The 17,689-nt window shown below is 40.9% G+C and overlaps 1 pseudogene; it reads right to left on the bottom strand.

Annotated features, from left to right (window-relative positions):
* Positions 1-17,022: 17,022 nt before the first annotated feature.
* On the bottom strand, positions 17,023-17,118 carry LOC129541916 (U2 spliceosomal RNA; annotated as a pseudogene).
* Positions 17,119-17,689: the final 571 nt, after the last annotated feature.

The following is a 17,689-nucleotide window of genomic DNA, read 5'->3' as shown; positions in this document are numbered from 1 at the left end:
AAAAAGAAACCACCAACTCCCCAGAGGGTTCTGGGGCAAGTCACTGTCAGGAAATCAAATCAAAGTATCAGATTCCATCATGGAGATGGTAAATAAATGGGGATTACCAGACAGATAGGTGTCATGTAAGAACCGTATTAGATTAAGTATCGGAAGTGAAATAATTTAAATGAAAAGTGGATAACAATCCTCCCAAAAGGTAGAGGTTCTTCTTTTTTTTCTGACTGTGGCACATATGAGAGATAAAAGAAACCATGGCTCAGCTATGTGTGTTAGTTTCTCAGTTCTGTCAGACTTTTTGTAACCCTATGGACTATAGCCCTCCAGGCTTCTCTATCCATGCAGTTCTCCAGGCAAGAATACTGGAGTGGGTTACCGTTCCCTTCTCCAGGGGATCTTCCCAACCCAGAGATTGAACCCAGGTCTCCTGCATCGCAGGCAGATTCTTTACCATCTGAGCCACCAGGGAAGCCCATGGTTTACCCACCTACCTCCTCTAATTCTGTTACACTCTCCAAAGAAAAATAATACATCATGATAGCAAAGAAGTAGACATGAACAAAATAAAAATCCAAAGAGTAAAAACCAGCAGGTACAGCAATGAGAGCAAAGTGAAACCTAACAGTCATTCTATAAATATACGAAAAGTATTTAAAATGTATTTAGAAAGAGTTCCAACTGAAAAGCATCACCAACTTAAAACATCTTGGTGAGATAACAATAACTTAGCCCCCTACCTGAAATTGGGCTTCCCTAGTAGCTCAGACTGGAGAAGGAAATGGCAACCCACTCCAGTGTTCTTCCCTGGAGAATCCCAGGGACGGGGGAGTCTGGTGAGCTGCCGTCTATGGGGTTGCACAGAGTCAGACACAACTGAAGCGACTTAGCAGCAGCAGCAGCAGCAGCAGTAGCTCAGACGGTAAAGCTTCCGCCTGCAATGCAAGAGACCCAGGTTCAATGCCTGGGTCAGGAAGATCCCCCGGAGAAGGAAATGGCAACCCACTCCAGTATTCTTACCTGGAGAATTCCATGGGCAGAGGATCCTGGCGGGCTACAGTCCATTGAGGCGTGAAGAGTCAGACACGACTGAGGGACTAACATACACACACACACACCCTAAAATCACTGAAATGCCAACCATCTGCCTGTACAGGTGCACAGTGCAAGCTTCATTCCTTCCCACTATCTTATTAGAAGGCTGATATGGTCCTCACTCTAGAACTATGTGATTTTCTTATGCATGTGGAATTTTAGTGATCCTTAATAATTCACTCAGTAGGTATATTATTCAACAAACTTTAATGCATGTTGCTGCTGCTGCTAAGTCATTTCAGTCATGTCCGACTCTGCGTGACCCCATAGATGGAAGCCCACCAGGCTCCCCGGTCCCCGGGATTCTCCAGGCAAGAACACTGGAGTGGGTTGCCATTTCCTTCTCCAATGTGTGAAAGTGCTATGACGTGCTATGAATTCATATCAGGAACTGATAATCCATCAGTGAGCAAAGCAGATAAAGTTTTTTGCCATCTAGAGCATACCCTTCAGTGGGGATGAGGAATGGAGTTAGGAAAGTATTAGTTGAGGGCTTCCCTGGTAGCTGAGATGGTAAAGAATATGCCTACAGTGCAGGAAACGTGGGTTCAATTCCTGGACAGGAAGATCCCCTGGAGGAGGGAATGGCTACCCTCGCCAATGTTCTTGCCTGGAGAATTCCATGGACAGAGGAGCCTGGTGGGCTATACTCTATGGGGTCACAATTAACTAAATAAGTAATAATGAATAAGTAAATAAAGAAGAAAATAAATAGATAAAGTAGCATGAGAAGGCGGAGAAGGCAATGGCAAGCCACTCCAGTACTCTTGCCTAGAAAATCACATGGACAGAGGAGCCTGGTGAGCTGCAGTCCATGGGGTCACTACTAGTCAGACACGACTGAGTGACTTCACTTTCACTTTTTACTTTCACACATTGGAGAAGGAAATGGCAACCCACTCCAGTGTTCTTGCCTGGAGAATCCCAGGGACGGGGGAGCCTGGTGGGCTGCCGTCTATGGGGTCGCACAGAGTCGGACACGACTGAAGTGACTTAGCAGCAGCAGCAGCATGAGAAGGAGACCAAAGATGTGAACAAAATATAAAGCCAGGAAGGGCTTTTTTTTTTCCCTTAGGATGGACTGTTTGGATCTCCTTGCAGTCCAAGGGACTCTCAAGAATCTTCTCCAACATCATAGTTCAAAAGCATCAACTCATCGGCGCTCAGCTTTCTTTATGGTCCAACTCTCACATCCATACGTGATTCCTGGAAAAACCATAGATTTGACTAGATGGACCTTGGTTGGCAAAGTAATGTCTCTGCTTTTTAATACACTATCTAGGTTGGTCCTAGCTTTTCTTCCAAGGAGCAATTGTCTTTAATTTCATGGCTGCAGTCACCATCTGCAGTGATTTATGAGCCCCCCAAAATAAAGTATGCCACTGTTTCCATTGTTTCCCCATCTATTTGCCAGGAATAACTGCAGATGCTGATTGCAGCCATGAAATTAAAAGACGCTTACTCCTTGGAAGGAAAGTTATGACCAACCTAGATAGTATATTAAAAAGCAGAGACATTACTTTGCCAACCAAGGTCCGTCTAGTCAAGGCTATGGTTTTTCCCGTGGTCACTTATGGGTGTGAGAGTTGGACTGTGAAGAAAGCTGATTGCCGAAGAATTGATGCTTTTGAATTGTGGTGCTAGAGAAGACTCTTGAGAGTCCCTTGGACTGCAAGGAGATCCAACCAGTCCATCCTAAAGAAGATCAATCCTGGGTGTTCACTGGAAGGACTGATGCTAAAGCTGAAACTCCAATACTTTGGCCACCTCATGCGACGAGTTGACTCACTGGAAAAGACTCCGATGCTGGGAAAGGTTGGGGGTGGGAGGAGAAGGGGACGACAGAGAATGAGATGGCTGGATGGCATCACCGACTCTATGGACATGAGTTTGAGTGAACTCCGGGAGATGGTGATGGACAGGGAGACCTGGCGTTCTGTGATTCATGGGGTCGCAGAGAGTTGGACATGACTGAGCGACTGAACTGAACTGAATGGGACTGGATGCCATGATCTCAGTTTTTTGAATATTGAGTTTTAAACCAGCTTTTTCACTCTCCTCTTTCAACCTCTGGTTCCTCTGTCTTATCTAAATACAACTCAAACATCTGGATTCACATACTGTTGAAGCCTCACTTGGAGAATTTTGAGCATTACTTTGCTAATGTATGAGATGAGTGCAATTTTGCAGTAGTTTGAATATTCTTTGTCATTGCCTTTCTTTGGGATCAAAATGAAAACTAACCTTTTCTAGTCCTGTGGCCACCACTGAGTTTTCCAAATTTGCTGGCATATTGAGTGCAGCACTTTCATGGCATCATCTTTTAGGATTTAAAATAGCTCAGCTGGAATTCCACCACCTTCACTAGCTTTGTGTGTTGGGATGCTTCCTAGGGCCCACCTGACTTCAGACTCAAGGATGTCTGGCCCTAGGTGAGTGATCACACTATTGAGGTTATCTAGGTCATTAAGATCTTTTTTGTATAGTTCTTCTGGGTATCCTTGCCACCTTTTCTTAATATTTTCTGCTTCTGTTACGTCCATACCATTTCTGTCCTTTATTGTGCGCATCTTTGCATGAAATGTTCCCTCGGTATCTCTAATTTTCTTGAAGAGATCTCTTCAGTTAAGTTCAGTTCAGTCGCTCAGTGGTGTCTGACTCTTTGCGACCCCATGAATAACAGCACACCAGGCCTCCCTGTCCATCACGAACTCCCGGAGTTCACTCAAACTCATGTCCACAGAGTCGGTGATGCCATCCAGCCATCTCATTCTCTGTCATCCCCTTCTCCTCCTGCCCCCAATCCTTCCCAGCATCAGACTCTTTTCCAGTGAGTCAACTCGTCACATGAGGTGGCCAAAGTATTGGAGTTTCAGCTTTAGCATCAGTCCTTCCAATGAACACCCAGGATTGATCTCCTAGTCTTTCCCATTCTATTGTTTTCCTTTATTTCTTTGCATTGATCACTGAGGAAGGCTTTTTTTTAAAATCTCTCCTTGCTATTCTTTGAATGGGTATATCTTTCCTTTTCTCCTTTGCCTTTAGTTAGCTAAATTTTATCATGTGTAATTTCTCTAAAGCTCAGGGGTTTGGTTAACTTCACCTAAAGGACAGGGCCACTGCTAGCAAATGTATTGCTTTTGTAGGGAATAAGTAAGAATGGTGCCCCTCCGGAGAGACAGAGCCCCATGGACCCGCTGGAACGAAGCAGCTAGATTTTAATCCCAGCTTGCTGCCTTAGCCATGTACTTTGTGCAGTGCACTAGCTGCACAGCCCTGTTGCATGTGGCCCTGGGGATGCGTGGGCTGAAAGGGAAGGTTGATCTCTGTGCCTGTGTGCGTGCTCAGGCACTTCAGTTGTGTCTGACTCTTCGCAACCCTGTGGACTGTAGCCCACCAGGTTTCTCTGTCCATGGAATTCTTCTCTGCAGGACTACTGGAGCGAGTTGCCATGCCCTATACCAGGGTATCTTCCCAACCCAGAGATCAAACCTGCATCTCCTGCGTTTCCTGCATTGCAGGTGGCTTCTTTACCGCTGAGCCACTGGGGAAACCCTGGGGATAAACAGCCATTCTTTGGTAAAGTCTGTTCTAAGATCCCATGGCGGGACTTCAGAATCAGATGTCTAAACTTCAACTGGAGATGCATCTGATGTAAGAAAGAGGAAAATCAGGTCGATGTTGTTTCCCAAAATGTGCTCACTTATATATTAATAAGACTCCAACCACAATCTATGGCAGTTATTATAGTGGGAAGAGCAAAGCTTTGGAATTAAACTGCTCTGGATCTAACAAGCCTGGAGTCTCTGGGCCTTGGTTTAAACCTGTAGGTGGGATTTGAGGATCGAGCTAGTTAAAAAGTGTAAAGAATTTGAGATGGGGCCTGGCACAAACCTTAACAGATGTAGTTGTCTTCTCCGGGCCTTGGTTTAAACCTGTAGGTGGGATTTGAGGATCGAGCTAGTTAAAAAGTGTAAAGAATTTGAGATGGGGCCTGGCAGAAAACTTAACAGATGTAGTTGTCTTCTGTGAAAGCCACATGAGCTGTGGTAATTAGCTGCTTGACTACCTTGCCACAAACTATTTTACTCTGCTGAAACACAGGGAAACAGCTGTCTAGGAGAAACCCTGGGTCCCAGAAAAGTCTGTGGATGTATCTTCCTGACATATGCATGACCACATAGAAATCAATACTATGGCCTTCAGTATCCATGGATTTGACTAAACACAGGTTTAAAATATTCCAGGAAAATCCAGAAAGTTCCCAAAAGCAGAACTTGAATTTACCATGCACCAGAAACTATTTATATAATATTTATATTGCATTAGGTGTTATAAATAAACTAGAGATGATTTAAAGTATACGGGAGGATGTGTATAGGTTATATACAAATACTGCACTATTTTACATAAAGGACTTGGCGTATCCACAGAGTGGTATCTGGGAGGAGGGGGTGGGAATCCTGGAACCAATCCCCATGGATACTGAAAGACGACTATACACAGACACAGGATGGTGGAGAAGGCACATATCAAGTATTAACTTTAAAAAATGCTCAACATCCCTCTTAATCAGAGAAATGCAAATCAAAACCACAGTGAGATACCATTTCACACCAGTCAGAATGGCTGCTATCCAAAAGTCTACATGCAATAAATGCTGGAGAGGGTGTGGAGAAAAGGGAACCCTCTTACACTGTTGGTGGGAATGCAAACTAGTACAGCCACTATGGAGAACAGTGTGGAGATTCCTCAAAAAACTGGAAATAGAGCTGCCATATGATCCAGCAATCGCACTCCTGGGCATACACACCAAGTAAACCAGAATTGAAAGAAACACATGTACTCCAATGCTCATTGCAGCACTGTTTATAATAGCGAGGACATGGAAGCAACCTAGATATCCATCTGCAGACGAATGGATAAGAAAGCTGTGGTACATACACACAATGGAGTATTATTCAACTATTAAAAAGAAAACATTTGAATCAGTTCTAATGAGGCGAATGAAACTGGAGCCTATTATACAGAGTGAAGTAAGCCAGAAAGAAAAACACCAATACAGTATACTAACGCATATATATGGAGTTTAGAAAGATGGTAACCTTAACCCTGTATACAAGACAGCAAAGAGACATAGGTGTATAGAACAGTTCTTTGGGACTCTGTGGGAAAGGGTGAGGGTGGGATGATTTGGGAGAATGGCATTGAAACATGTACATTATCATATGTGAAATGAATCACCAGTCCAGGTTCAATGCATAATACAGGATGCTCGGGGCTGGTGCACAGGAAGACCCAGAGGGAGGATATGGGGAAGAGGGAGGTGGGAGGGGGGTTCAGGAGGGGGAACACATGTACACCTGGGGCAGATTCATGTCAACGTATGGCAAAACCAACCAAGATAATATTGTAAAGTAATTAGCCTCCAATAAAAAAAAAGAAAAAAAATGCAATACATTTCTATCAGAGTTATGTGAAGTCCCTAGTCACTACGTAAATAAAGGAAGAGGAGAGCAATCTGAGAGCATGAAGATTAAGCCACAAGCCATTTATTATAAGATCAAATTTAGGTAAAAATCTCTGTGATCTTCGGTGAGATGTCTTAGGACACAAAAAGCAAAAACTATAAAAGAAAAAAATGATAAATTGTACTTCAAATGTTCAAACTTCTGTGCTTAAAAAGTACTGTTAAAAGCTAAAAACCATGCCACAGAGTTGAATAAAGTATTTGTACAACATATATCTGACAAAAGATTTGCAACTGAATAAGACAGACAACTCAGTTTTTTTAATGAGCAAATGATGTAAACAGACACTTTACCAAAGAAGATATACAGATGGCTGAAAGCACATAAATAGATTTTCAGCACTGTTATTCATTAGAGCATTGAAAATTAAAACCAAATGTGGTTATCCCAGGAAAATAAATGTGATTCAACAGAAGAAAATCAATGTAATATGTCACTTTGATAGAATGAAGGAAAAAAGATGATGATCTCAATTGATGAAGGTAAAACATTTGACAAAATCCATTGCTCTTTAATAATAAAAAGAAATCTCAAGAAATAGGACTAAAAAGAAATTTACTCAACACTATAAAAGGCATTTTAAAAACTAATATCATACTCAATGGTGAAAGACTGAACACTTTCCTCCAAAATTAGGTGTGAGACAAGAATTCCTGCATTCACCACTACTATTCAACATTGTATGGAAGTTCAAGCTGGACAGGTTAGACAGGAAAAAGAAGTATAAAACTTCCAAACTGGAAAGGAAGAATTAAAACTATCTCTGTTCATGATCCTATATATAGAAAAATATTAGAAAGTTATTAGACTTAATTAACAAATTCAGAAAAGTTTCAGGGAATAAAATCACCATGCAAAAATCAGTTGTATTTTCATACACAATCTAAACAAACAATGAACAATCGAAAAGGGAGATTTAGAAAGCAATTCCATATTAAATAACATTTTAAAAAAGAAAATACTTGGAAATCAGTTCAGTTCAGTTGCTCAGTCGTGTCTGACTCTTTGCGACCCCAGGGACTGCAGCACGCCAGGCCTCCCTCTCCATCACCAACACCCAGAATTTACTCAAACTCATGTCCATTGCAGAGAAGGCAATGGCACCCCACTCCAGTGTTCTTGCCTGGAGAATCCCAGGGACAGGGGAGCCTGGTGGGCTGCCATCTATAGGGTTGTACAGAGTCAGACATGACTGAAGTGACTTAGCAACAGCAGCAGTATGTCCACTGAATCGGTTATGGCATCCAACCGTCTCATCCCCTGTTGTCTCCTTCTCCTCCTGCCCTCAGTCTTTCCCAGCATCAGGGTCTTTTCTAATGAGTCAGCTCTTCACATCAGGTGGCCAAAGTATTGGAGTTTCAGCCTCAACATCAGTCCTTCCAATGAACACTCAGGACTGATCTCCTCTAGGATGGACTGCTTGGATCTCCTTGCAGTCCAAGGGACTCTCAAGAATCTTCTCCAACACCACAGTTCAAAAGCATCAATTTTTTGGTGCTCAGCTTTCTTTATGGTCCAACTCTCACATCCATACATGACTACTGGAAAAACCATAGCTTTGACTAGATGGACCTTTGTTGGCAAAGAAATGTCTCTGCTTTTTAATACACTGTCTAGGTTGGTCCTAGCTTTTCTTCCAAGGAGCAAGTGTCTTTAATTTCATGGCTGAAGTCACCATCTGCAGTGATTTATGAGCCCCCCAAAATAAAGTCTGTCACTGTTTCCATTGTTTCCCCATCTATTTGGCAAGAAATGATGGGACCAGTTGACATGATCTTATTTTTATCAGTGTTAAGTTGTTTTTTTTCTTTTTTTTTTTGAATGTTGAGTTTTAAGCTAGCTTTTTCACTCTCCTCTTTCACTTTCATCAAGAGGCTCTTTAGGTCTTCTTTGCTTTCTGCCATAAGGGTGGTGTCATCTGCATGTCTGAGGTTATTGATATTTCTCCCGGCAATCTTGATTCCAGCTTGTGCTTCATCCAGCCCAGCATTTCACATGATGCACTCTACATATAAGTTAAATAAACAGGGTAACAATATACAGCCTTGACGTACTCCTTTCCCGATTTGGAACCAGTCTATTTTTCCACGTCCAATTCTAACTGTTGCTTCTTGATCTGCATACAGATTTCTCAGAAGGCAGGTCAGGTGGTCTGGTATTCCCATCTCTTTCAGAATTTTCCAGTTTGTTGTGATCCACACAATCAAAGGCTTTGGTGTAATCAATAAAGCAGAAGTATATGTTTTTCTGGAATTCTCTTGCTTTTTTCATGATCCAACAGATGTTGGCAATTTGATTTCTGACTCTTCTGCCTTTTCTAAATCCAACTTGAGCATCTGGAAGTTCATGGTTCACGTAAAGTTGAAGTCTCGCTTGGAGAATTTTGAGCATTACTTTGCTAGTGTATGAGATGAGTGCAATTGTGCAGTAGTTTGAATATTCTTTGGTATTGCCTTTCTTTGCGATCAGAGTGAAAACTAATCTTTTCTAGTCCTGTGGCCACTGCTGAATTTTCCAAATTTGCTGGCATATTGAGTGCAGCACTTTCACAGCATCATCTTTCAGGGTTTGAAATAGCTCAACAGGAATTCCATCACCTCCACTAGCTTTGTTCATAGTGATGCTTTCTAAGGCCCACTTGACTTCAGACTCAAGGATGTTTGGCTCTAGGTGAGTGATCACACCATTGTGGTTTAATTTGCCTGTTACTCCAGGTGTTTATTGACTTCCTACTTTTGCATTCCAGTCTCCTATGATGAAAAGGACATCTTTTGGGGGTGTTAGTTCTAGAAGGTCTTGTAGGTCTTCATATAACTATTCAACTTCAGCTTCTTCAACATTACTGGTTGGGGCATAGGCTTGGATTACTGTGATATTGAATGGTTTGCCTTGGAAACGAACAGAGATCAGTCTGTCATTTTTGAGATTGCACCCAAGTACTGCATTTCAGACTCTTTTGTTGACTATGATAGCTACTCCATTTCTTCTAAGGGATTCTTGCCCACAGTAGTAGATATAATGGTCATCTGAGTTAAATTCACCCATTCCAGTCCATTTTAGTTCACTGATTCCTAAAATGTCAATGTTCACTCTTGCCATCTCCTATTTGACCACTCTGGTGTGCTGTGATTCATGGGGTCGTGGGGAGTCGGACACGACTGAGCGACTGAACTGAACTGAACTGAACTGAATTTACCTTGATTCGTGGACCTAACATTCCAAATCAGTGGGCTTTGATTACAGAACTTACACAGGACTGGGAAAACAGACTCTTGGAGGGCACAAACAAAACCTTGTACACACCAGGAGCCAGGAGAAAAGAGCAGTGACCCCGCATGAAACTGATCCAGACTTGCCTGTGAGTATCCAGCAGTCTCTTGGAGGCATATGTCAGTGGTGGCCTACTGCAGGGTCAGAGGCACTGAGTACAGCATTGCATGCAGGGGACCTTTTGAAGGAGGTCACCATTATCTTCATTACCTCCACCATAGTTTGGTCTTAGGTCAAACAACAGGGAGGGAACACAGCCCCACCCATCAACAGAAAATTGTGTTAAATGTTTACTGAGCATGGCCTTGCCTATCTGAACAAGACCTCGTTTCCCCCACAGTCAGTCTCTTCCTTGGACTTCCTTTGTGGCTCAGCTGGTAAAGAATCTCCCTGCAATGTGGGAGACCTGTGTTTGATCCCTGGGTTGGGAAGATCCACTGGAGAAGGGAAAGGCTACCCACTCCAGTATTCTGGCCTGGAGAATTCCATGGACTGTATAGTCCATGCTGTGGCCAAGAGTCAGACACTGAACAACTTTCACTTTCAGTCTCTTCCAACAGGGAGTTTCCATAAGCCTCTTGTCTTTATCTGTCAGAGGGAAGACAGAATGAAAACCACAATCACAGAAAATTAATCAAACTGATTACATGGACCACAGCCTTGTCTAACTCAATGAAACTATGAGCCATACCATGTAGGGCCACCCAGGATGGATGGGTCATGGTGGAGATTTCTATCAAGACATGGTCCACTGGAGAAGGGAATGGCAAACCACTTCAGTATTCTTGCCTTGAGAATCCCATGAACAGTATGAAAAGGCAGAAAGATAGGACACTGAAAGATGAACTCCCCAAGTGGGTAGGTGCCCAATATGCTACTGCAGAAAAGTGGAGAAATAACTCCAGGAAGAATGAAGAAACAGAGCCAAAGCAAAAACAATGCCAAGTTTTGGATGAACTGGTGATGGAAGTAAAGTCTGATACTGTAAAGAACAATATTGCATAGGAATATTAGGTTCATGAATCAAGGTAAATTAGAAGTGAAATTAGATGGAAAGAGTGAACATTTACACTAAATAACACTTTACTCATATAAATGTAACTTTGGAAGGCTAAGCATCTCTTCTGATTTGACAACTCTTCCCATGCAACTCATTTATTAATAATATATTAAATAAACCTAATTATTTCTAACAACTGTCTTTTTATAAGATGAAAAAACAAATCTGTGTGACTTACCAGGGGCTTTTTGGAAAAGCTGGGAAATCCTGAAGGTAGTTTTAGATGCAAAAGACACATCAAAGTATTATTTTAAAATTTTATTTTGAATGTAAAATTTGATTTTAGGAAGGCAGAGATCAAGTTGGCAGGAGATTCAACTCTTATAATAGGAAAAAGATCATGGTACCTAAGAAGCAATATTCAATAAAACATTGAGAGAAAGAGAGAAGGTAACATGATTATAAAGAACTTTAGTTCTTTCTTAAATGACAAACTTTTATTTTCTTAAATAATCAAGGACATAATAAACTCAACACAAACCTAGAAGGTTATTCTGGTAGACATACATAGAATCTTTGTGGTTCTAGGCAGGTTAAAGTAGAAAAAGAAAAAACAATAACCCTTTATATTTGTAGCTTAAAGCAACAAACAGTAAATTAGGAACTAGCACACTGAAATTAAGCCCACTTTATAAGATTTTAAATACTTCGTAATTTTCAAAGTCAAGTATTATAAACCACGCAAAATCAAATTGATTTAAAAATTTTGTCCTTCATTGGACTCTTTTATATTCTGGAACAAACTGATGTTTTACTTTATGACCATCTCAGAGGGGTTCATGAGGTTAAAACTAAGTTTATAATATTGCTAAAATATTATTAACATGCCATGCATTCATTGTCATTACCTTCAAATGAATCAGTAAGTAAGCATGTTAAAATATCTGTTTCTGTTTCAATTTTCAATAAAGCTGACTCAGTGGAAAAGATCCTGATCATAGAGAAGACTGAAGGCAAAAAGAGAAGGAAACAGCAGAGGATGCTATGGTTAGATCGAATTTCATGTTCACTGACTCAGTGGACATGATCTTGAGCAAACTCCAGGAGACAGTGGAGGACAGAGAAGCCTGGCGTGCTGCAGTCCACGAGGCTGCAAAGAGACGGACATGACTTAGCAACTGAACAATAACAACAAAACATTAATAGTTACAACCCACAAACAAAGCTCCCTGCTATCCTCAGTAAACGTGAAGAGTACAAATGGGTTCAGAGACCAACAAAAAAGTGCTTTAGGACAAGACTAATATTTTCCTTAACAAACGAATATGTTCAGAGTTGCATTTCTCTGAAATTATTGTTCCCAAATAGAGTCTCATTCACATATATTAATCATAACTTTAAACCAAAGTAATTTCTATTTCACAGGAAAAAAAACTTGTGGGGGACAACTGGGGTTACACACCAGTGTCTTTGCAGTCTTGAAGAGCTCAAATAGAACACAATTTTCTATAGCCATACTTTATACAACTTCTCAAAATGACAAAAATGAACATGTTCCTTAATAGACCCAAAGATATATAAGTCTCTCTGTAGCATATGAGAAGACGCAAAAATGAAAGTTTAAATTATGCTTAGTCATTGATATTTCAGTGTTCTATCTTACTGGGAAATTATGCAGGTATCCAATGAATATTCATTAATTCAACTTAATGCTGGTCTAAGGTTTTATCTTACCTAAACATTTTGAAAATTATCTTCAAGTTGACTTACTACAAAACATAATTGTTGTTAAAATAAAATTTTATCAGAATAATAAATCAATTTGATAAAACACATTTTTCATTTTTTTACATTTTGATAACTTTAAGTAGAAGTAATAATAGCTTATTTGATCAGTCAATCTGCATAAGTTATAGCTACACAGAATAAAAATCTACACATATTCATTTCTGATAAGTCAATGAAGTGAAATGAATGCTTCAGTTCAGTTTAGTTTATTCAGTCGCTCAGTCGTGTCCGACTCTTTGCGACCCTTATTAGCTAAAATTATTAAACTAGCCTCATTTGCCAAATGTTTACCTAATGGACATGAATTTGAACAAATTCTGGGAGACAGTGGAGGACATAGGAGTCTGGCATACTACAGACCATGGGGTTGCAAAGTGTCGGACACAACTTAGTGACTGAACAACACGAATTCTTAAAACATATATGAGTTAGTTTCTATAAGAATGTTTTTAAAATCTAATACATTGAAAATATTAGAAGTTCAATTTCCTTACCTTCTGGGAATTTTAGAAATATTTGGTTTATATATAAGTGCTTATTTACTTATCTCATTAGCTAATCAGAATAGAGAGCCTTTAACTTAAGATAATTTATAAGTTAACAGCAGCAACGAATAGGGAAATACTATACCCTCTCACAGCAAGAAAAGAACTTTCTGAATTAGATACATAGACATCCAGACTGAGAAAAAGGGATTTTATAACTTCAATTTTAGAATTTCAGCTATCAGTCAGAATAAACTCACAATTATAAAACTCACTGGTCCATTTTAAAAAACATTCTCTTAAGAGTAGGTACAAATTCTTAATTAGTTCAAGCTCCAAAGAGACAAATAGACCAGCAGAAAAGACAAACAAACCAGATTCTCCGTCACCTCTCACCCAGTGAAACAAGGTCTAGCAACTATTCATCCACCTGTAGAGATCATCAAGGGAACAGACCATAAAACCAGACTCCTGATTGAAAAGACCAATAAACTAGATTCTCTGTGAAGAAATGACCTGTGGTCTCTTACCCAACAGTGACAAAATCCCTTTAAAATGACTTTATCTAAAGAAATCATTAAATAGTCAGACCATAAATCCAAATTCCTAATAAGGAATAATTCATCCTATCCCTCAAATATTGGGGACCTATGCTCTGACTGCTGACCACTGCTTTTCATCACAAAGGTGCAAACACTGAGGCCTTCGTTCTCCTCCCACGTCCCTCCATTGCTGCAATACCTCCTCTTTCAGCTGAAGTGACTTCCAGAAGACTAAAAGAGCAAGAACCCTTCTCTTCCATGACCTCTCTTCATTTTTATCTTGTTCCCCTCTTGGGAGCCAGACATTGAAGACTAGGATATTTGAAAGCAACCACATATGTGGGGGAAATTAGAAAGTGACTGTGGGCTTCCCAGGTGGTGCTAGTGGTAAAGAATCTGCTTGCCAGTGCAGGAGACACGTTTCATCCCTGGGTCAGGAAGATCCCCTGGAGTAGGAAATGGCAACCCACTCCAGTATTTATACCTGGAGAATCCCATGGACAGAGGAGCCTGGCGGGCTACAGTCTGTGGGGTCGCAAAGAGTCAGACATGACTGAAGGGCCCTAGCATGCATGCACGTAGGTACCCACGGAAAGGCAAAGTCTCAGAAAAGACTTGAGAAAACCTTAAGTTTACACCTCAGGCTGATCCTTAGCACAGAGATAGCCTACAACAATCAAAAGAAAACAAACAATAAACAAAAACAAAAAAACTCTCTCTGGAGAACAGACAGAAAATGATTTCTAGAGCCACTGCTGTGGTTAGATTCAGTTTCAACCAAAAAGCCACAAGGCTTACAAAAGGAGCCTGGTTTGTTGTGCTACAGTTCATATTCCTTTGGCGTTAAACCATTACTTTGTGGCTCAAATATCACCATACATTTTCTTACAAACTGCAACAGGCCTTCATTCTTTGACAGCTGTGAAGCAACACTCCGTCATGACTCCACACCATGCATGTTACATAGAAAGTCAGGTTGCGTTCTCTTCCATTTGCTTATAGTTAACATTTGGTGCCAATCAATTTTAACTATAAAAGCAAATTTGGCGTGAAAATCTCAAGGCATTACTCAGAAATTAATTAAGCATAATTAAACTCCAATACTTTGGCCACCTCATGCGACGAGTTGACTCAATGGAAAAGACTCTGATGCTGGGAAGGATTGGGGGCAGGAGGAGAAGGGGACGACCGAGAATGAGATGGCTGGATGGCATCACCGACTCAATGGACATGAGTTTGAGTGAACTCCGGGAGTTGGTGATGGACAGGGAGGCCTGGCGTGCTGTGATTCATGGGGTCGCAAAGAATCGGACACGACTGAGCGACTGAACTGAACTGATGCAGAATATTATTTTTCCCCACATTATCAGCACAATGAAAATACACTTTTAGAAGTTTTTTTCAGAGAACAGTCCAACTCCCTAAATTAGTCCTATGGGGGACAGGGCTACATGACTCTAGCTTGAGAAACATCTTTCAGTGTTTAGGTTCGTAAGGCAAGTATTTATACTCCCTCATCAGCCCAGGAGTTCTTGTACTTCACGTCAGAAGACAAGAAAAAAGTGTTTATTTTGTTGTGCAATGCACTTAGGGTGCTAATCCCAGGTATGTCAATCAATAGCTGTGTGACCTTGAACAGCTCGCTCAACCTCTCTGAGGTGGTTTTTCCACCTGTAAAATGAGGGGGGATAAAGATTCTTTTTTAGTATCATTGAGTAGATTTAATGAAACTGTTTGTCAAGGAAGGTAACATGTGTCCCTATACTTCTGTAGCAAATCTTCTAAAAGAAGAACATTCTTGGATGGCTTGACTCTCAGTATTTAACTGTATATTGCCTCAGGCAATCATTGACCATGGATAACAATTCAACAGAAAGTTTTGGCATTCAGTTAAAGTTCCTGAGATTTGTGGTGAGCACAGTTGTTCCAGGGAAAGAGGTGGATCATCTGCATGAGCAGTTCTAGAACAGGGGTGACACACTGTGTTCTGAATAATGAGGGTGGCCCAGCTTGTGACTGACTCTGTAAATGCCTGGAAGCAGCTTTTGCAATGTAGTGGATTCTTTGAGGAACACTGGTTGAGTATAAGAGGGGGACCCAAGACGGTGGTGAGCTTAGAGCCCAAGCACTGACCAACACCTGGATCAGAAATGCTTTTCCTGTGGCAGTGGACAAATACATCAACTGAATGTGTCTGACCACTCTCTGTCCACTCTCAGAGCACTCAGACGACCAAGAGTTGTAGCAGCAGACCAGCATCTGAGAGAGCCATCTGCTCCTGTGAAGGATACATGCATTATACACGGGTGGCCTGGATGCTCATAACCACTGCAGATTTTCTGAACAGCAGTGGACTGTGATGAGACTGAGTTTGAAGGGGAGCAAATATAAAGTGGCTTGCAAAAGTTTTCATAAGAGTTGTTGTTCAGTCACTCCGTTGGGTCCAGGTCTTTGCAACCCCATGGACTGCAGCATACCAGGCTTCCCTCTCTTTTGCTATCTCCCGCAGTTTGCTCAAACTCACGTCCATTGAGTTGATGTCATCTAACCATCTCATCCTCTGTCATCCCCCTTCTCCTCCTGCCCTCAATCTTTCCCAGCATCAGGGTTTTTTCCAATAAGTCAGCTCTTCGCATCAGGTGGCCAAAGTATTGGAGCTTCAGCTTCAGCATCAGTCCTTCCAATGAGTATTCTGGGTTGATTCCTTCAGGATTGATTGGTTTGATCTCCTTGCTGTCCAAGGGACTCTCAAGAGTCTTCTCCAATACCACAGCTCAAAAGCATCAATTCTTCAGTGTTCAGCCTTCTTTATGGTCCAACTCTCACATTCATACATGACTACTGGAAAAATTATAGCCTTGACTATATGTATTTTTCATTGGAGAAGAAAGAGTAAATACAGCTTTATTGAAATATTAAAATTTTCTGACTTCCAGTTGATAATAGAGCAGGGAAATACCCTTAAATTTATTTTTTACGATTCTGAATTTCTCAAAAGACTCTTCTTAGGACACAAGTGAACACAATAGAGCCTGGGTTACTAAAGCGTGCCTACTATCCATGCTGGGGCCAACCAACAGAGACGAGGGCTGACATATGGAGCGGCCAGTGGAAAACTCCATTTGGCTGCATTGAAGTGTGCGATGCTACAGACATAGATAACAGATGTCTGTGGGATTAACAGATACAAATTATTATGTATAGAATGGATAAATGACAAAATCAGCCTATATAGCACAATGAACTATATTCAATATCCTATGATAAGCCATAATGGAAAAGAATATGAAAAAGAATATATATATAAACATATAATTGAATCACTTTGTTGTACAGAAAAAATTAACACAGTATTATAAATCAACTATACTTCACTACACTTGATCTTAGCCAAAAGGCCGAGAAGCGATCAACTGTACTTCAATAAAATAGAATAATGTCTGACTTCCCAGGTGGCTCAGTGATAAAGAATTCACCTGCCAATGCAGGAGCCATAGGAGATGTGGATTCAGTCCCTCAGTCAGGAAGATCCCTGGAGGAGGAAATGGCAACCCACTCCACTACTCTTGCCTGAAAAATCCCATGGAAAGAGGAGCCTTGTGGGCTACAGCTCATGAGGTTGCTAAGAATTGGACATGACTGAATTGTCTGGGCATGCTTGCATGGAAAGAAATGTGAGATGCTAAAAGAATCTTCCCCATAACTCTCACTTGCACCCCATCTCCCTAGAAGAAATATTTAAATGTTGACTGGAAGCAGTATTAAATTACTAGATAAAGCAGGTATCAGAAAGAGGTATCACAGGTATCACAAGTATAAAGCAGGTATCACAAGAGGAGGCTAAGCTGGTTCTGCTCCATGGCTGTATGGAAGCTCTTGGAAGCTCGTAAAACAGTGCTTAAAAATAAAGAGAACTGCCAAATTATATTGTTAAATTTCTTGTAACTTCTCAGAGAACAAAAGAGAGAGCCTCAGCCTTAG

This window comes from Moschus berezovskii, chromosome 4 (genome assembly GCF_049115385.1).
Source record: "Moschus berezovskii isolate FMDL1 chromosome 4, NW_MosBer_1.0, whole genome shotgun sequence".
NCBI lineage: Eukaryota > Metazoa > Chordata > Mammalia > Artiodactyla > Moschidae > Moschus > Moschus berezovskii.
This window is presented reverse-complemented; position numbering and strand designations above follow the sequence as displayed.